Genomic DNA, 22,001 nt, shown 5'->3' on the forward strand with positions numbered 1-22,001 from the left:
ACATAAAGAAACATCATCATTATTATCATCACTATAAGCAACACACTTAAAATACAATAAACCATTAATAGAAAAGTGTAACCATTGTCTTTTGCCTCTACCTCAAATCAAGACAAAGACTGATCAACCTTCTCCAAGAAATCAGTTACCTTAAAAACCAACTACATGCCTCACCAGGTCATGATAGATAACCTCACAGTACATGCTAGGCAATCTAGCATCTGCCTCACCAAACTATGATAGGCAATCTCATAGAGGCATCTGCCTCAATCAATAACCAATACCGCAATACCTTTCTCAACCTGATATCCAATGCATGGTTTGTTTGTTTGTTTGTTTGTTTGTTTGTTTGTTTGTTTATTACATTTATAAGGCCCACCAGACCCAGGAGTAGTAGGGTGCAGATGAATATACGAAGCTTACATATGTTACAGATATACAGGCAAAATACGAAATGTCGACATTACATCTGAAATAATACAATATAATACAATATTTAGGCCTTAATTTGCACGTAGAGGCAGAATAATTTACATCTAGGTAGTTGGAACTATACACAATTTACAGTCTAGCAGCAGGTTGTGCTGGCGTACCATAGTTTCAGGGCAAGCTATTTCTCAGTCAGGTTGAGGTGAGTAATGAGGTTCTTTATGAAGAATGAGTATGGGAGGTCAGCTCTCAGCTGGTGTGGCAGGGAGTTCCAAAGTTTAGTGGCCTTCACAGGGAAACTGATGCCGCCAATCTTAGACAATTTGAATCTGGGCGCTACCAATTAATTAGTATTAATGGTTCTGGACGGTCTACTAGAAGTTCTTCTGGATATTCTGTCAATGAGGTTGCTCGGTGCCACTTTTTGTAGCGCTTTATGTGTCAAGGAGGTGATTTTTAGTTGTATTTTATTGTGGGTCGATAACCATTTATGATGCCGTCTAATGGCAGAGATATGTACTCTTTTGTTGATGCCTAGTACAGCTCTAATGGCATTGTTTTGTAGTATTTGGAGTTTTTGGATAATGGTTTTATTAGCACTGCTGTAGAGGGTGTTGCAGTAATCTAATCTTGATAGAATTAATGCTCTGGCGAGTATCAGGCAGCTGTCGTTGGAAAGGAAGGGCCTGCCTGCTCTAATCAGCTTACAGGTATAGGCTGTGGTAGAGGCTAGAGAATTTAGTTGTTTGGTAAAGGACATTGTTGCATCCAGGTAGAAAACAAGAGTTTTTACCTCCTTGGAGACAATAGTATTATTACCGTCAATGATTAAAGAGGCATAGTCATGCCCTAGTTTGGAGATGTTAGATGGGGAGCCAAGGATAATCACCTCGGTCTTGCCATCATTCAGGCATAGGCCGTGAGTGGCCATCCATGCCTGAATGATGAGATAAATTCTATTCACCAACGCCATGTCCTCGCCACGATCCCCGGAAAGCGGGAGGAGAATCTGAATGTCATCTGCGTAGTTAGTGTAGGTGACACCCAGAAGGTCCAGATCATCGAAGAGTGGCTTGGTGAATATAATATTATAGAGAGTGGGGGACACACAAGAACTCTGCGGGACCCCACACATGATAGGGGTAGGGTCAACAGCTGCAGAGGGAGAGAATACTCTGCTAGTTCTTTCGCTCAAGAAGGATTCTATACATTTAACAGCGCCTCTGCTGTATCAAGATGCCTACAAAGGACCTTATGATCAACCAAGTCAAATGCAGCTGAGTGGTCGAGTAACAGTAGTAATGCTGTTTTCCCTTGGTCTCTCAGCTCATCAATTTGTGTCTTCAGGTCTATCAATGCAGTTTCCGTCCCATGTAATGGTCGGAATCCTGATTGGCGGTTACCTAAGAGTTTGTGCTGTTCGAGGTGTTTTTGGATCTACAAATATGCAATTTTATCCAAAATTTTAAGAAGAAATGGTACTGTTGTGATGGGGCGGTAATTGGTGGCAATAAGAGGGTCTAAGGTTTGCTTCTTGGGAAGCATAAGTACCCAGGATTGTTTCAAATTGGCTGGGACGGTGCCGGAAGCAAAGGAGGCGTTAATCAGTTTGGAGATGAAAGGGGAGAGGTTTCTCGCAGCCTCTTTTATGATATATGCTGGGCAGATATCACCTTTACAGTTAGATGGTTTGAGAGAGAGGATAGTTTTTTCGACCTCGAGGATAGTAGTTTTGGTGAAACAGAATTTGGTATTTGGATTGGAGATATTTGCATTAGGAAGGGGGTGGTGGTTGGGTGGTTGAGATAGGTTCAGAGAGTCTTTCTTGTTTTTTATTTTAGTTTGGAGGGTGTCGATTTTGTTGGTTAGTGCTAGTTGTATCTCTGAGCACCAGTTCTTGTCTTTAAGGCAGATATCAGGGGGAGAGATAGGGGACTTCTTTTAGGGTTGAGAATAATTCTTTCATACTGGAGTTGGAGTTAGCTATGCGTTCATTGCAGGAGTTTCTTTTGGCCTGGCAAATTTCTTTTTTATAATGTGATACAGTGGACGCTAGCTTCTTTTTGTTTTCGTGGGAAGGGCAGAGGCGTCAATCAGTTTCACATTTTCTTTTTAATAGTCACAGGTCTTTTAACTGAGGAGTAAACCACTTGTTGAGATGTAGTTTAGGTTTACTAGCTCTCAGTTTGAGAAGGGCGACTTCGTCCATGGTAGAGAGCATGATTTTGTTATATTCATGCACCATCGTACTTGGGTCTAAGTTGTCAGCCAGAGAATTTAGGGTGGGTAGAATATTAGGGATCACACTGTCCACTGTTATATTCTTTTTTAGCCTGGTTAGACAGGGTGGCGCTTCTTGGGGAGCCATACGTTTTTGTCTGGTAGTGGAGAGTTTCATGGACACGAGGAAATGATCCGTCCAAGATAGGGGAGAGATAGAGGTAACGGCAGCTGTACAATTGTGTTCAGCTTCCCAGTTCAGGGTTCTACCCTTAGTGTGGGTGGGAGCGTTCACCTTTTGGGTTAAACCTAATGCGTTGAGGGAGTTTACTATTTGCACAGCATGATTGTCAGAGGGATCATTCAGGCCTAGGTTAAAGTCTCCAAGCAACAGAACTTGGGAGGTAGGTTTGAGGTTGCAAGCAATTAGATTATGCAGATCCTCCTCAAAGGTGCCAATGGGACCAGGGGGTCTGTAAACTATATGCATGGTGAGGGATTGGGAGTTCTTTAGTGGTAGCTTGACAGAGAGGGATTCACATGATTGCAGGTCATGTGGGGCTGCTAGCCTCAGCGATAAAAACTCTCTCTAGATATGATAGTTATTGTGCCTCCTCGGGAGCCATCTCTGTCTACGGCCTCATCATACTCACTAATTGTATAACATAGGGAGTTGAAGAGGGCTGTAAAAAAAGACTGGATGCCTGGAAAGAATCCACAATTCAAAACAAAAATGTAAAATTGGACAAAAGAAAAATTTGAAAAAATCCCATAAGACACCTATTAATGCACCATGGGCTTTTCATCCCAAATGCATACAATTAGGATAGAATGCGTTAAAAAGAAATGAATGTCCATTGGACCTACTGGTGCTCAGAATATAGCCAATACAGAATAAGGTGTCTGCACCTACGCCCTTAGGCTGTGAGCTGAAGTGAGCTGAAGTGCCTTGGGGGAAGATGCAAAGAGCTGTTCCCAAGCAGCTCAAAAGGAATTCCAGTTCTGCTAAAAAATGCTTCAACATAGCCCGAACCAAGCTTGGGGTTTCAAAAATCCAGAAAGGGAATTAGGAGTGGGATGACCTCTCCCATCTAGGGAAGCCTTGCTGCTTTCCTTTCCATCCAGCCCTCTGCATTTTCCTCCATCGTCCTGTCAGGTCTGTCGCCCTGAACAGCCCACAGCAGGGCCTAAGCTTACTCTCTTTATACCCTCTGCTGCCGCTCTATTTTCAAGCCTTCCATGCCTACTGTCTGTCCTTCAGAGGGCACTAGGAACGTTGCCAACAATTGCATTTCAGCTGACAGCATCTTTTCTTGTAAACCATAGCCACGGCCATGGTCCTGTAATTCAGGGGCCACTCGGAATTTTGGCAACAATTGTATTTTTAACTGACATCATCGTTAACATACACAGCTTGGACAAGGACATAGCGCTGTCCTTCAGATGCCACTCAGAAGTTTTCCAACAATTGTATTTTTAGCTGAAAGCACCCTGCTCGTGCACAGCATGACTCAAGACATGACCATGTCCTTCAATGGCAATTGGGAAATGTTCTAGGAACTTGCTAGCAAACTACAGATTCCCATTTAAAACTACATAATAGAATTACAGAAGGCCTGCCTTTTGAAGTTCGCAGTGTTCGCCGCTATCTATGTTTTGTGTTCTGCAAGTACATTGGCTTCCTTCACGGATAGGGCCTACATAGCGGTTAACGAACATTGTTTTTACAATCAGAAGGTGCTGTACTGGGCTATAGGTCAATGACTCGCAACCCAGACTTTTGGAAAAAAACTCTAATGTACTTCATCGCAACATGGAAAAGCAAATCTCGCAGCTTTCAGTTCACTTTATATAAATGTGTTTGCATCACGCTGTGCATTATAGCAAGGAGACCTGCATTTCACTTAATATCACTCAGGAGCCAACACGATGAGGGATCGGGCAGGAGCCCTCCCTTCCATCCCTGCACTGTGCCGGAGAAGCCTGATCCACCATGAGAAGCAGCACATGAGAGGAGCCTTTGCTGTTGCGCCTGCTCCATCGCCGCACTGCCGCCGCACCAGCATATTGCATAAATCACTTTGCCCCATCAGATGCCAGCAAACCTGCAATTTTGTTGAAAGTATTGAGAAAACTTGTGGCAGATGCCTTTGCCATCCGTTCCTGTTTACTGTTGTCATAGGAACTATTACGATGGCCGCCGCCTCCAGCTAAATAGCTGATTTGCCCCACGGCGCTTTTACACGCAGCACCCTCACTGGAGGAGGAAGCCGGTCCTGCTTTCAAAAGGCCTGATTCAAAAGGCCCTGTCTCAAGCCTTTTGCTCACACAGGAGCCAAGATGACGAGGGATCAGGCCGGAGCCCTCCCTCCCATCCCTGAACTGCACCGGAGAAGCCTGATACACCACGAAGAGCAGCACATGAGAGGAGCCTCAGCTGTTGCGCCTGCTCCATCTCCACACTGCCGTCGCATCGGCATATTGCATAAATCACTTTGCCCCATCCGATGCCAGCAAACCTGCAATCTCGTTGAAAGTACTGAGGAAACACGTGGCAGATGCCTTTGCCGTCCGTTTCTGTTTACCGTTGCCATAGAAACTATTAAGATGGCCGCCACCTCCAGCTTAATAGCTGATTTGCCCCACGGCTGCTTTTACTCACAGCACCCGCACCGGAGGCGGAACCCGGCCCTGCTTTCAAAAGGCCTGATTCAAAAGGTCCTGTCCCAAGCCTTTTGCTCGCAGAGGAGCCAGCACAACGAGGGCTGGGTCCAGAGCCCTCCCTTCTATCCCTGAACTGCACCGGAGAAGCCTGATCCATCATAAGGAGCAGCACATGAGAGGAGCCTCAGCTGTTGCAGCCACTCCATCTCCGCACTGCTGCCGCACCAGCATATTGCATAAATCACTTTGCCCCATCCAATGCCAGCAAACCTCCAATCTCATTGAAAGTACTGAGGAAACACTTGGCAGATGCCTTTGCCATCCATTCCTGTTTACAGTTGCCATACGAACTACTAAGATGGCCGCCACCTCCAGCTAAACAGCTGATTGGCCCTTGGCTGCTTTTACACACAGCACTCGCACCGGAGGCGGAAGCCGGCCCTGCTTTCCAAAGGCCCGATTCAAAAGGCCCTGTCCTGAGCCTGTCGGAAATGGGAGGGCTGGAGGGCCACCGTAAACTGTTGGGTTACACGCCTGCTACCAAGGTGCCTCCTCCTGACTTTTCCCATGACCACCACTAAGTTATATTGTCACTCTGCACTGCACGTGGTAAGATCCAAAATGCTTTTCATTTGCACCCCACTGCAATGTACTTCATACCTTTGCCTGTCTCATAATATAGGCTAGGCCAACCCACCTTCCCTACCTCGCCATGTTAGATACGTGTTACTGTGCCTCCACCTAGTCACTATCCCCACATCTGTTACTGCGCCACAGCCACTGCGTCTCCTATCTCACACCAGCCCGAGGATTCAACCGGCCTAAGCGCTCTGACGTGCTACCCGCCACCCCCCACCCCTGATATCTGGCAGCGGCCTGCCAACCACTAGCCCACAGAACAAGCATCAGGCTGGTATACCTACCAACCGCTCTATCTTTTCCCCTGTACAACTACATCGCCCTCATGTATGTCTAACTGTATCACCTTACAGCACTTCTGTATTGCAAATGCACTGTGAACCAAATACCTGTATATGCATGTTTGTAATGCTCTCCACACCCACGAGCCTCACCTCACCAATAATCACTCAACGTAAGCTCATTTGCCTTGACTTGTGTTGTACGCTTCGTAAACCTGCCTGCATTTAATGTTATGCGCCAACCTTCTGCTTCTGTAACTTAGCATTGTTCCCCTAACACGGGCTCACCCGCACATTGCACTGCTCCTTGAACTCCTTGAACTTGGCACGCCATCTCACCCACTAATACACAATAAGCACAGCTGCTACCAGCAAGGCCTACCTGTTTGCCCACGCACACTGAACTGTGCATAGCATGGCTACTACTGCAATCCCAAAACTCTCAGACATCCCACCTACCCCCTTCCTACCATCTTTTTTTTACCAAATCGACTTCTCAGAACAGTGCCCATCAGAGGTCCACCACGCATCTCCTCAACCTCTCAAAAACCATGAACAACCTGACAGACTACCTCTCCAGAACCCCCAAACTATGTAAACACCCCAGATCCGTCGACACCAGAAACAAACACCTTGGTCTACACTCCCCTTAAACTCCTACTCCTAACCCCAACCCTCCACAGGCACACCACAGTGTTACAAAGAAAACTGTCCCACTTGAGACTTCTAAAATCTCATCAGCACCCTCCCTGCCCAAGGCCACAGGAACCACCACCACCACCCATTCAGGGAAAGGCATAACAAAGAAAAACGTGGCACCCTCCAATCTGCAATATGCACTGATTAATGCCAGATCCCTCCCGGCCTATGCCATAGAAATCTATGACCTCATCACCAATATCAACCTTGACATTTTAGCTATCACAGAGACCTGGCTCCGTGAAGCCGCACGACCTGCCCTCTCACTAGGACACCCTATCTATAGGCAAGATAGACACACAGCCAAAGGCGGGGGAGTCGCCCTCATAGTCAGACAAACCCCCTCACACCTCAGAGAGAACATCGATTCTCTCGCAGTTAAGATCGCTATCTCCCCCAACACCACCTTGACCATCCACCTAGCCTACCGCCCACCAGGTCCAATAGCAGACTTCCATGATAACCTCATCCATCTCTTAGGTGAAAACCCTAAAACCAGACTTCAATCTGGGCCTTAATGATCAGAAAGATAGACCTTCCAAAGCCCTAGCACAAGCTCTACAAGAGCTCGGTTTCAAGCATAAATCCTCACACCCACCCACTGCAAAGGGCGCACCCTTGACTGGGTAGACCATAACTGTGATGTAGACATCAGCTCCAACAGCCCTACCCCTTGGTCTGACCATCACCTAATACACTTCCTCATTCCGATCTGTACCACCATATCCAAACATCTCAGCCCCATCCCACCTGCGCTAGCTAGAAGTGCACAGAACCTCACTAATGAAAGGATCTTCCCCTACCTAGAAACTCTAACACTCAACCTCCTAACTTCCTCAGACCCATTGATATCTACAACACTACGCTGAAAACAGCCATTAACACCATTGCACCACTACAGAACAAAAAAGTGAAAAAAATAAAACTCTCCAATACTTGGTTCTCCACAGAACTGAAAGAATTACGTGCCCTAAAACATAAAGCCTTGAGTAAATGGCTAGGATCCCCACAGGGATCCACACTATCCACCTATAAAACTCTGGCCACTCAATACAAGAAAGCCATAATTGCATCCAAATCCTCCTCCTACAATTATAGAATCACCAATGCCACCTCTGAATCAAAAGTGCTCTTTGTCATCTTTAAAGAACTATCCACTCCAGCAACCAATTCACAAGAGATTGTTAATGATAAAGCATGGTGTACTAGTGTACAAACAGCCTTGATAAATAAAATTTAGCTCCTGCAAAATAGGATCCATGAGCATCACAAAAACCTCTCTAAACACATCATGTTAGCATCCCACCCTAACAGCAAGATCACCAAAGACAAAATAAAACTCTTCTCCTTCAGAGTTACTGAGGGAAGTTACTGAGTCCGAAGTAGTAGACATAGTCAATAGAATCAGGCCATCTAACTGTAAAGGAGATGCCTGCCCAGCCAAACTAGTCAAAGACTGTGCAGAAACGCTAGCCCCTTTTCTAAAAACTTTCATCAACGCCTCTTTCAACTCTTCTGAAAAAACCCTCACTAGACCATGAAATAACTAACAACTACAGGCCCATCACCATCGTTCCATTCTTGCTCAAAATCCTGGATAAGGTTGCCTATTCGCAAATCCAGCAATTTCTGGAAGAAAACAAGATCCTAGGCAAAAGGCAATCTGGATTCCGCCCAGGCCATAGGACAGAATCTGCTCTACTCGATCTTAAAATACAATTTGGCGACATTATGGAAAAAGGCAAACTGGCACTTCTGCTAGATATGTCGGCTGCCTTTGATCTCGTCAACCATGACATTCTGGGTAAGCAACTAAAAAACAGGCCCCACTTCTCCCTGCAAGCCATAACATGGATAGCGTCTTTCCTCAAATTCTCAGTCTCTGCTTGTGCTTCTCCCACCACCATACACTGTGGAGTCTCACAAGGATCATGTACTGCACCCACCCTCTACAACATCTTCGCCCTCCCTCTCTTCAATGATCTGGATCGTCGTGACATAGCCTACACAATCTATGCCGACGACATGCAAGTCCTACTCCCTCTTACTGGCATCTATGTACAAGACTCTGCGGCCTGAACCAATATCTACACAGCCAATGCAAACATGGATGGCAGCCAACAGCCTTTCTCTTAATGGAGATAAAACAGAGATCCTTGTGGTAGGCACTAAAGAAACGCTCAATAAACTCTCCCCCCAATACAGCACATAAATAATCGACAATACCATTATCACTGTTTCATCAGTGGTAAAAACTCTAGGAGTTTACCTTGACTCCTCCCGGTCCATGATACGCCAGGTCAGTGCCATGGCCTCCTCCGCTGCACTTACCACAAAAGTTATCAACACCGTCAAACCATTCCTTTCAACCAAAAACTGCCTATCAATTGCCAGAGCGACAGTCGGCACCAAGCTTGACTACTGTAATGCCCTCTTCTTGGGCACCTCTGCCAAAAACCTTATCAAGCTACAAGTAACACAAAACAATGCCCTCCGAGCAGCACTGAGTATTCCCAAAAGGAAACACATCTCCCAGGCAAGGAAAGATGCACACTGGCTGTCGGTAATAGATCACATTCTTTTTAAAACCATGGCCATTACACACAAATGCCTTTCACTTAACGATTTGCCCTATCTATCTGAAAGGATCACCCTCAGCTCATCATCCAGACCCACGAGATCCCATCTCACTAACAAGATCTATATCCCTTTCTTCAAAAGAGCCAAAGCAGGAGGCTCCAGTTTTCTGAACTTAGCACCCCAAAACTGTAATGCCCTCCCCACGGCACTCAGTGATGAAAAGTCCTATACAGTCTTCCGCAAAATACTGAAAACCAAACTGTTCAACTAATTTTGCCAATACTATGTAACCTGCATCATTTTTTTCAGTCTTGCTATGCTGTTCCACTGTAACCTAGGAATATGTACTATCCTATATTGTCAATATTGTTTGCACTGTTGCCCATCTGATGCAAGCCGTTTCCAAACAAGTATTCTGTAACAGTGCCGCTGTGCGCTATATATATTTAAATAAATAAAATAAAACATTAAATAAATATTAAACTGTTTTCATCGCACAGTGTAGAAGGAATGGTCTGCGACTCAGATCGAAGGCCATAAAAGTGCCAAGGACGAGTATGCTTGTCCTTTTTGCATAAACTTGCATAATAGCCTGGCACTTAATGTGGGCAGACATTGAACATACATGTCATTGTTGGACTTGAAAAAGTCAATTTCCACTTCTTTTTAGAAATAATTATTTTCTTTTATATTCAAACTGTTATGCAGGTTAACAGTTTTACTGTAACTTTGTAACAACAAATGAAAATGCCTTAGGTGTGGAAAGAAAGTAACAAAATAAGTAAATAAACAGCAGGGCATGTGTCCTTCTGCTATAGAACAGCTCTCCAAAGTTATGCAAGACATACAAATTCTACCCACTATTTAATTATTCATTAGCATTTTCCAAACTGATGTTCACTCCTTTCTTACCAAAAATGGTTGGAAACAACATGTTTGCAAAAAAAATAATGGAACTATTTATCAAATTCTTCATTTTAAAACTGTAAATAAAAAGGCAACTGCAATGAAATAAAACGAACACTATTTTCTATATTTCACATTTAAATAATTGATATTTTCTTGTTTTTGAACGTTACACAGTTTTCTAAAATTATTACAAACATTTCTAGAACATCATAAAACATTTACCTTGAATACTATTTCCATTTAAATCACTTTTCTGCACAAAGAATATCGTTTTGGGCAGTAGAAGGCATATTTACCAAAACGTTAATCAAACCTGTGCCTGTATATTTCAATAAAGCATCCATACAATGTTGCTCAAGTTACTACTTTATTAAATTACACTTATATATAATTACCAATGTAGAGCATACTTCGCTTGCTGCTTACCATTCTGTGTTGAGGCTGATCTTATTTTCAACTCTCCTGAGCTTGCATTATTATTTGTCTTTCCTGATGTTTTTCTCTAGGGCTCGTACTGGTATTGTAATCCTTACCAATTTGGAGGTAGGACCTCATCCACTCCTCAAGCGTCACAAATACAGCTATTCTGACCTGCAGTCATTCGTCAGTTCAGAAATATGTTAGGCATTTTCTGCTTTAGAGCAATTAAGCAATGGGTCAGACATATTTTATTTTTACAAAACAAGGGGGGTCTGGAAAACTCTCTACCAGCACAAACACAGCCCATTGACTTGTTCTTGGGTGGATGGCCCCTGGGAGAGTCTCAACCAAGTCTTTTGCTCACTGTTCTTTTCACAGAGAAGAAATTTCCGGCATATCAGTCTTCGTCCTGCCCAGTGGCAGTCCAGCACCGAAATGCTAGGCAATTCTCCTATGAACAAGAGTACCACAGCAACCCCATACACGTGTTTCAGCCTTGTTAGGCATCATAGGTGAGGTGAAGCTGTGCCTCTCTAAGAACAGTGAGCGAGGGGTCCACGTCTGGATGACCCTGGAAACTTAGGGTTAGACCCAAAGTTAATTTATGCAAAACAAAGGGGGGTCTGGGAAACTCTCTACCAGCACAAACACTGCCCTTTGACTTGTTCTTGGGTGGATGGCCCCTGGGAGAGTCTCAACCAAGTCTTTAGCTCACTGTTCTTTTCACAGAGAAGACATTTCCCCACATATCAGTCTTTGTCCTGCCCAGGGGCAGTCCAGCACTGAAATGCTAAGCAATTCTCCTCTGAACAAGAGTACCACAGCAACCCCATACACATGTTTCAGCCTTGTTAGGCATCATCATTGAGGTGAAGCTGGGCCTCTCTAAGAACAGTGAGCAAGGGGTCCACGTCTGGATCGCCCTGGTAACTTAGGGTTAGAACCAAAGTTAATTTATGCAAAACAAGGGGGGGTCTGGGAATCTCTCTACCAGCACAAACACAGCCCATTGACGTGTTCTTGGGTGGATGGCTCCTAGGAGAGTCTCAACCAAGTCTTTAGCTCACTGTTCTTTTCACAGAGAAGACATTTCCCCGCATATCAGTCTTTGTGCTGCCCAGTTTGATTGACTGATTGACTTATGTTTATTTACGCATGTATATTGTGGTTAGTCAGGCCAGTTAGTAATGGTGCAAAAGTCATTCCATCTCCTTTGCCATCTTTACATGCATTTCATAATGGTTGCATTTAACCTGTTATTTAAATGCCCACACCTTTTTTCCTTTAGCCCAATGTGCATTAGACTTTTCTATGTTTCTTGTATTGCATTATTCCCATTTGTAATATAAATGTGTTAATTATTTTTCTGTTACTTTGACTCTTTTCAAATGTGTCCTGTTGGAGCTACTTTACATGCTTTGTCCAACCAGAAATGTTTGTATATCTATACGTTGTTTGACATTTGTTAAATAAAATAATTGGTAACTTCAATGATTCATTGATTTTTCCACTGGTGAACCAAGCCAGTGCATAATATATTGCTTAAATCATGCACCTGTATTCATACCATGTACATCACGAATTTGACAATTAAGTTCAGGTTGCATTCTTTGATGCTGAATACATTTTATATCAAAGTTCACTCTTTCCACACGGGAACATCTTTTGTCGTTTATCTTATTTTCAATGACGCCTTCAAAGTTATTTGTTTACTATACTGTTCATGTTTTTCCTTTGAAGAACGATTTTTAAGAAAATGGGATATGCATCTGTTTAATTATGAGAAGTGGATTGTCATTATAATCATACCATGCAATCTCATGTCTAATCTTTTTGCATAATGGCCAGATGAAGTATTCCAGCATGATACATTACGCCAACAGTGATAAAAGTAGATTTCCTTCTTGATACTTTACCGTATTTAAAATTGGTAATGTCAGAATTGTTTTTTGTACCTTCAAACAATTATTGAAAAAACATTAATATTATGAAAAAGTCCATTTGTAGACAGATGTGAAATGGACATCATATCACAATGGCATCTGGAACAGTCATGCTTTGATTAATTAATTTAAAAAAGCTGGTGGTGGAATGGAGCAGTTTCACAGTTAAGTATTTGAATATGCATTACAGAATCATTTGCACACACGTTGTCAATCATTGGCCTCAATAGAAACAGTTTATTGATGGTAATACTTGAATAGCAATTAGTTCCATTGGAGATATCAAACTTGAAAGGTCTAACTTGATGAGTCTTTAGCAGTGTACTACTAGATTCTCCATGAGAACTGCAGTCTTTATCTAAGAGAGAAACGTATGTGTCGCATACTCTTTATATGTTCTGTTTTTAGAAGTAGTAGACCTTTCTGGCTCTTGTTATAATGCTGCCACAGCACTGTAAAAAGAATGTAGTATATTGTACTCTAAAATTCAGGATACATTAGCAATTACTTTGGAAGCATCAAAGCATAGTAGATACGGTCCATCAAGAGTGCTTAGACATAACAATGAAATGCACGTTATTCACTCTTCGAAAATATTTCACTAACTAGTTGAACACAAGACTGACATTTCAATTGTATTCAACCACACACTTGCCCAATCGTTTAGACTCTCCAAAATGCTATTCTTGACGTAACAACATGATTGTTTTCATTTTTAACAATTCTCCAATGTCTACATCAAACACACTAACTTCACTTTCTATTTACTCAACAGGTCCAGGAGAAGGACAGTGGTACTGATCAACTTTGTTTTAGGCATTTCTGCACTCTCTCAGAGAGACATCAAATTCTCAGGGCCTTCAATGCTTTAGCATAGCTGGAGTCTATTGATTGGCTCAGTTTCTTGTGTGGAGAATTCAACCAAAGTTTGGCATTTACAATGCTACCCAGAGTGCCATGACTCTTTTTTTATTTTTATTTTATTTCAAAACTTCAGTTTAATACAAGATCAAACTTTTGTTACATTACAGTATCCTGAGATTCAACTGTTAGGTTCCCATTATGAGTGCATGTTTGAATCACACCCATAATATGGCATTAGAGTTCATTGAGGTGTTCAAAAAGAAGAACAAAAGATTCCTTACACCTCAGATTAAATACTTTGTTTACAGACAATTTTTTCGGTCGATCGGCAAGATCATGTCTAAGAAGTTGATCATGCTACATGTGAGCATGATATTTCTCCCAATCGAAACAGTGTCCCACCAATCATCGGCATCATAAAAGATCGGTTTATAGGAACCAAGGTGTAGTTCACGAGCGATATTGAGCTCAGTACATTCAGTTATAAGATGTTTTAATGACTCAGTTTCTCCTGTCTTGCAGAACCTGCATTTATCGGAGTTGACTGTAGTATCTCGTCGTCGCCAGAGTGTTTCTCTTGTGAGAGCGTTCAGTCTGAATTTCAGGAATTGATTCCGATGGTGGCGAGAGGGACAAGAAAATAAGTATTTAGGAGGGGAGTGTAGTTTGATCATGCTCTTAGAACCTGGTAGAGTGGATTTAAAAGATTTGCGGTGTTCGTAAGTGAGAATCCAGTCCCATAGTTTGAGTTTTATTTTCGCATGTTGTGGATGATCAATTAATTCTTCAGTGCTGATATTGGCGGCTTCCATGATATTTGTCAGAGCGGAAAGCCATGATTGAAGTAGGCCGAGTATATACCTACAATGTCATTGACAAAGATTTCATATGCTGGAATTTGTTGACCAAGCTTCATTTTCCTCAAAGTGGATAAGGATTTCCAAATTATTGTCGTCTGAAGTGAGGTCAGAGCCAATTCGTATCTCAGAGCCACCATTGAGATGTCTTTTGAAAGCCCCAATGCACGTTTCCAAAACCTTCCTTCGAGTTTTTGCCATAGCCGATGATCGAGGTTCCATCCTGACTCTCCACCAAATGATATAGTGGGAATGAACTTCTGCAAGTAGAATGTTATTAGTGGTTCAATTGAAAATTTGCCATAGTCTTTATTAATTTTCGCACCTTGAATACCAAGTGTAGTAGCTCTTGCCAAAAGGTTGTTCGTCCAGGCTGATTCGCAAATGGAGGTGTTAACCATTGTTCCTAAGTATCGTATAGATGTCACAATAGTAAGCGGAGTGTTCTCAATTGCCCATCGAAAATTTTTGTCCTTCCGTGAAACAGTTTTCCCAATACACATGATCTTAGTTTTCCCTGTGTTCAGTTGCAGTTAATTTATTTTTAGATATTCGTTCAACTTCAACAACAGGTTTTGCAAGCCTATCTGAGTGCGGTCAATCAGCACAATATCGTCAGCATACACAAGACAGTTAACAGGTTTTGCGTTGATCTTTGGGGGAAAACAGTGTGTGGCTTCCATCCATTTCGGTAGGTCAGAGATAAATATTTTAAACAAGTCAGCCACCAATGGGCATCCTTGCTTGACCCCTTTGTACGTTGGAATTGGGTCGGTCAAGTCGCCTTGGGAATTTACTCTTACTTGAACAGAAGTATTGGAATGAAGCGCTACTAGAGGATCAAGAATTTGAGATGGACAGTTCCACTCGCTTAGTTTGGCCCACAGTTTTTCGCGATGGACTGTGTCGAAAGCTTGTTTTAAGTCGACAAAAGCAAAAAAGATTTTTGTTTTAGCTTTCAGGGCTTCAAGTTTTAAGACGGTTAGTATAGTTGAGTTGGCATCAACGCCTACGTTTTTCGTGAAACCTGTTTGTTGACAATCTACTTGATTCGCCTTTGATGCCCAAGCAGTCAACTTCGTTCGGAGAAATGAGCCAAATATTTTGCCCATGGTATCGAGCAGGGCAATTGGACGATAGTTTGATGGATCATCTCTGTTACCCTTCTTGTAAATTGGTACCACAATTGCCTTAGCCCAAGACGCAGGTGTTTTTCTCGAGGTTGAAATTTGACGAAACAAAGATTCCATAAGTTTGGCCCAATGATGCTTGTGTTTTTTTAGCATGATGTTAGTTATTTGGTCGGGTCCTGCTGCTCTTGAGTTTTTTAATTTTTGAATTGCTGATTCAAGGTCAGCATATGATGGAGTTATATCCCATACTTTAGTGGAAGGAAGACGATGAACTTGGGAGATTTGGTAAGGTCGTTCGTAAACTTTGGTAAAGTAATCCACCCATGAAGAGCTTGAGATTGCATTCGAGATAAATGTGTTGGTTCTTGTGTTTCCTTTATTTAGGATAGCCCAAATTTCTCGTAAGTTCTTTGTAATAATTATTTTTAACATAATTTGAGCTCTGTTTTGATCAATTATGATAGAATGGGATTTAAGCCAATTTCTATATTCCTGGCGTCGTGCCTTTACGCTTCTGTGTATGTCATATGGATCAACATGTGTTTTCCTTAACATTCGTAGGTCTTTCCTCAACAATTTTTTGGCCACTGCTATTTCTGAGCTATATAGATTTTTAGATGTAAGACCATATGTATTTGAGTTGGCATAATGTTGTGAACATGCAAACAGCAAAGGAACATAGTCCACGTCATTTGAGGCTTCAAGATGGAGGGTTAATTTCTCTATTGACGAGCCAGTAGTTTTTAGCCGATTTCCGGCTGCAGTTGTTGTCAGTGGGAGTTTGTAGGTCTTTGGATGAGCAAAAGTATCGAAGTCCATACATAGACGAAGCAAATCGTGGTCACTTGCATCTTTTTGAACTACTTCTAGTGAAACAACTCTTTCAAATAGATTACAAGAGACACAAATATAGTCAAGAGTGTTTCTAAGTAGAAGTCGGTTCCAGGTTGTCTTGCAGGGTTGGTCACGTTTGGCGTTGCCATTAACCATCTTGCAGTTTCGTCACGAAACTGCTTGTGACCATAGTTTACCTCGTAATGTAACTTCGTCTTTAGGAATAGCATTGTTTTCCAACGTGTGATGGTTAAATCGATACCAGCTGCAGTTCAGGTCACCACATATTAACAACGATCGATTGCAGTATTTAAGGAAAGCATCGTCAATGAGAGTTGTTATTGAGTCGATAAATTCTGTGGTGGTAATCATTGCCAGGTTCCAGTAACAATTGATTATGAGTAGATAGTTGGAAGTTCCTGAGTTTTCCTTCCCAATTCGAATAATCGTACCCTGAACAAACGGGTTTGGGTTAACCGCTTCCTGGGGAGTCATCCAGTTTTGAATTTTCAGTAAGGTAATTAAGCCTGAGTATGGACGACCCTTAGTATTTCTTTTGGCTGGATTCAGATGAGTAGTAAATCCGTCGCGATTCGGAGCATCGCGCAGCCATGTTTCCTGAATGCAAATTGCGAAGACCTCATCAAGCGGTTCTGTAAAGTTATCAAACAGATGAGAGAATCCGCGGGTATTCCAGGAGAGTAACCTTAGCTTTGTCCGTGTCGCTCATGGTTATTGAATATTGTTGTGATTAGACTGAGTCTTCTGTCTGAATCCTCTGATGGTGGGTTTGTAATCCATATCATTTTGTAATCTGTGCGAGAGGGATAGTGATTTCAGTAGGGATGTGCGACAGATTGGTCTGTCGAAGTTTCCTGAATTTGGTAGATTGGTTGAAACTTCTTTTTGAATTTTCAAGTCGGGTTCTAGGGTTACATCGAATCCATATACTAGCAGTTCTTCGACTGCTTGCAGTAAGATGTTTTTTACTGCAGACAATTTTATATGTAATAGTACTTGATCAGTTGTTTTTTCCGTTACATATTCTACGATCTTGATGCCGTCTGTGGTTATTGATCTGAGTTGGGGAACACAGGCGAATAGTTTTCGGACGTTCGCTCTGTTCAGGTTTACTTCTTTTCTATCAGAGTCAATATTCTGGAGACGAAGCTTCCATGAACTTGTTACAGGTTTGGCACTTAAGCTATCAGATACTCGCGAGTGTAAGTGTGAACCATTTTTTCTTTATTTTATTGTTAGTTTTGGGTCTAGTTTTGAGCTAACAGGTGAAGACTGGATCTTTAAAGAAGTGGACCGAACCATCCTTGTAGATTCTCTAACGTGACATCTAGTTGCGTTTTCTTTCAAGAGGGATTTCTTCCTTGCCTGGTTTCCTTTGTCGTTTGGTGCCAAAACTACAGGAGAAGAGACAATATTAATTTCACTTCTGATGGAGTACGTAGATAAATCACATAAGTCAACAGAGCCGTTTTCGCCGGACATATTTGAGATATCAGAATCTGTATCCAGGCGACGGCGTTTGGTTGGTAATTTGGTCATGACTTTTTATCAGTTGCATGTACTAACCCATGAGATTGTGTAAGATCATCGTGTGGTTTTACATTGCCAAGTAAAAAAAGACTACTTTTTTTCAGGGTCGTCAAAGTTCTTTTGAATTTTTTGACACTCGTTTGTTTATTTTTCTGTGATGCATCTTTTGGACCCGATTTAGTTAGAAGTTTTCCATCGGGTTTTGAGCCTTTCTTATGAGTTTTGGTTAATTCTAGAGTTTTGGCAGGGCCAGTAAAGATGTTAAATGAAGTGGGTTTAAAGATCACTGAACCAGAGGATACTTCTTGATTCTCAGTTGTGTCTTTTGTGTGAGGAAGAGCATTTTTTAATTGCTCGTCACAACCACTAATACGATCAGCTGAGCTAAGATGCTCAGATGTAGGTTGCAAGAAGTGGGTATGAGGTGAAGGGGGCTGGACCTCATTTGAATTTAATGCAGCAACATTAGAGTCCGGAGTTGTTTCGTTTGGTAGTCTTATGTCCACATTTTGAGTTGCCGGAGAACTTGAAGCCGGGACTAGAGGGACTAGCGTTTGGGTATATTGGGTGGCATTTTTTCTCATCCATTTCAGTGCTTCTAGAAGACCTTCTGATAGAGAGTCGTTTTGACAATGGTGTCTAGCTGCCAACTCACCTAACCGCTCTTGCCATCTTGTGGAAATATCAGCATTTTTTTCCATTTCTGTTTGAAGAAAATTCGTAAAGTGATCAATTTTTTCTATTTTTTGCGTCAAGTTTTGAATAATCACACCTTGATCACTTAATTGTCCATGTAGAGCTTCATATAATTTGGTGAACGGGGCTAAATCCACCGCTGATGCAGCTAAAACATTATTATGAATTTGTGATAAAGCTTCCATTGATATATTCACAGATTTGACTTTGCCTGCTAAAGGTTGTTCCTCGATCGAGGACGCATTAGAGCAATTCAGGTTGAACTTTTCGTTAATTGGTGAAAGAGTTCTTGTTAGATTGGGCAAGTGAGTATCGCCATAGACAGACAGTCGGCCGGTGAGGCGTACTTGCCTGACTGACTTGCTGGTCATCGGGTTTTTGCAGAAAGTGCATTTTGGATTTTAACTCTGCAATTCGTTGTAGGCGATGCGCTCTTGCAAGAGAGCTTGGATCCAGATCAGATGTTTTTGCTGTTGCTGTTTGAGGGGTCAAGTCAGAGGGGCGCCGGTGTAGACCGCCAGGAGACGCACTTGAAGCCTCTGGCGCCTGACATGCATACCCACTATTATTGCCTGGTGCAGGGGCCTCAGGTTTGTGGTTCGTTCCCGGAAAAATCATCTTGGATGTTACAGTCGATCGGGCCAGAGGATTGCAAGTCTTGTGGGTTAGGTCAAAGGACAATTCCTTTGGCACTATCAGCCATTCATGGTGATTTGAGGACTCGGCGTCTGTTGAAAGCAAATTTGACTGAGGCGGGTGGGACTGGCTGCTAGGTACAGAAGTAGAAGTGCAAGAGTCTTAAGTTTGCTGAAGTTACAGCCCAGGAAGACTTTGTCTGTAAAAATGAAGATGTTGGGTTTGAAGAGTTAACATTTGCCGGAAAAAGGTGAGGAGGCAGCGCATTTGAGATGTTTAATAGTTCATTATCAATCACCACGAAAGGCAACATTACATGATTGTTAGTGTCCATTAGTTTGCAGGGAAATAAAGTTGTTGCATTTTCGACCTGAGCTATGTCATGATCTACTAAATGTGCTCGTAGTACTCAAGTTGGAAGTTGAGTGAGTGGCAATTGAGGGTAGTGGAAGCTTTTCAAGTTGCAAAGCCGCGTCTTCATCCGAAACGCTGGCCGGAGGTGCTGTCATCAAGTTGGTGGGGTGACTATGAGAGAGTATTACGGGCACAGAATTTACAAGCCCTTTTTCATGTCCATCGCCTTTGTTTGCATCTTGTTGAGCATGAGTTGGCATTATGGGAGAATTCATATGTTTCCCTTGATGGATCTGGTGTACGAGATCCCAAACTGCCGTGTCAGTGACAGATAAATTGTCAGTTGTTAATTGGGATGTACATCTTTCAATGCAGGGAAGTAATTCTTCAGTTGAACTTAAGGTGTTTTGTACATTTTGTATAGAATTTGTTGATTGTAGTCCTAGAGAACAGACCGATGTGCCATGTGAAAGAACTGCCGGGAGAATGCGTGAAGCAAGTAAGGTACGGCTTGCAGTTTTGCTTACCTTTTTAGAGGCTGAGGCTTTCATCGCCGTCCACGGATTAAGCGTGCGCCGATGTTGGAGAGTTTTTTTCCGTGTCTGGGGGCCTGTGGTTTCAGCAGTCAGCATCATCGATGAATCTTACTGCAGATGGACCACAGCGCAGATACAAGGACGCTTGAGGGCGATTTGGGATCAACTAGAATCGATTGTCATGCTCCGGACGCCGCAAGTATGATCAAAAATGACTTATCGAGGAAGGGGGCGAGCAATGTCTCGTTGTGCAGCTCCTCAGGTAATAACAAAAGTAAAAAGAAAGAAGACAAGCGAAACTCTGCTACTGGACCCCTCAGGATGCCTGTACGTCTCGCGGGTCCAGCAGCCTCTGCTTCTTGCGTCGGGTATGATACCCGCCACACGCCACGGCCGCCAAACAGCTAAACAGGTGTAGCACAGCCCTTCTGCCACAGGGCTTACGCCGCAAGGGCGGATTGATTATGCAGATATAGCCCAACGATGGTCATGTGACTTGCGCGTCACTGCAGGGAATCCTCGAGTTGTGTTAAAGCAACGGCGTCCTTTTCACCATTCGCTTTAGACTGCACTCGTGCTGAACTTGATGAAATGAAAGTGGGAGAAAGTTCAGCTTCTTATCCACGTCGATCAACAGGGAAGCAGAATAACTGTCAAGCCGCCACAGCTAAACAGGTGTAGCACAGCCCTTCTGCCACAGGGCTTACGTGATGAGTAAAAGTCTTGAGAGTTGGTTGGTTTAGTTGATGGAGAGATTTCAGCACAATCATTTGCTTCCCTCTAAATAGTTAATCATATCCAGCCTTTAATACTTGTTGCATTCTCAGGTGGATGAAGGATAGCATCACTTTTGAAACCTTTCTTACATAATCAATGAATAGTTACCTGCATATGTGTGCTCCTTTTTGAAAGTTTCCTGTGATTAGATTTATTTAGGTATTCATCAGGTAGCAGTAGAAGATGGCGGAGGGTGATTTCAACAGTGTTGCATGTTGCCAATTTAATGGGGGACGTAAGAATGCAAGACACATTGTTTCTGGTTTCTAGTCTGAATGATTCAAATAAGATAGCTTTTCCCTGTACCATATTTTGCAGTGGTGAACAGAAGAAGAGGTTTGATGACACTGCATGAGGACGTTTTGATTTTCTTGCTGCATACAATGTTTTATTTCATCAGTACTCTTCAGATAAAGGCCAATTTTTACTCAACCAGCAGAGTAATTAGTTATGCAAACTCGATCGCTTGAACCTTGGCTTGTTGCATGGAACTTTCAACATCATTCATAGCCAATTCATCTTTGTTCTGTACTATGGAATCTCACATTGGTCACTGATGGATGCCTTTAGAAGCCTGACTTCATTTGGACATTGTTGCTGGCAATATCAGCTCCTAACAGGTTCTTATTGGCATATTTCACCTTCTATTTATTTTTGTAAATTTAGAAATTACAAATTACAGCAAGTGATGGTGCTTTCATTTGTTTCAAAAGCTGCCTATTAAGTATTGTATTCTAGTAATTCACCATCAGCATGCCGAGGACCGAAGAGCTGCAATAAGCCAAGTAGAAAATCTATTTCTGCGAGCATGGCAAGCAGTGCTCACAATGAAAAGTAAATAATGCCTGGCATGCAAGCATGCATGGCAGCGTTTACTCACTTTGCACAGGAGAGTGCAAAAGTGCAGGGCAAAAAGGAGGTGTCCACACATGGACGCTGCCTTTTTGCCATGCATTTTTGCATTCCCAATGCAAATGAT

The sequence above is a fragment of the Ambystoma mexicanum genome, chromosome 5p (assembly GCF_040938575.1).
Source record: "Ambystoma mexicanum isolate Mex_15411 chromosome 5p, UKY_AmexF1_1, whole genome shotgun sequence".
Classification (NCBI taxonomy): domain Eukaryota; kingdom Metazoa; phylum Chordata; class Amphibia; order Caudata; family Ambystomatidae; genus Ambystoma; species Ambystoma mexicanum.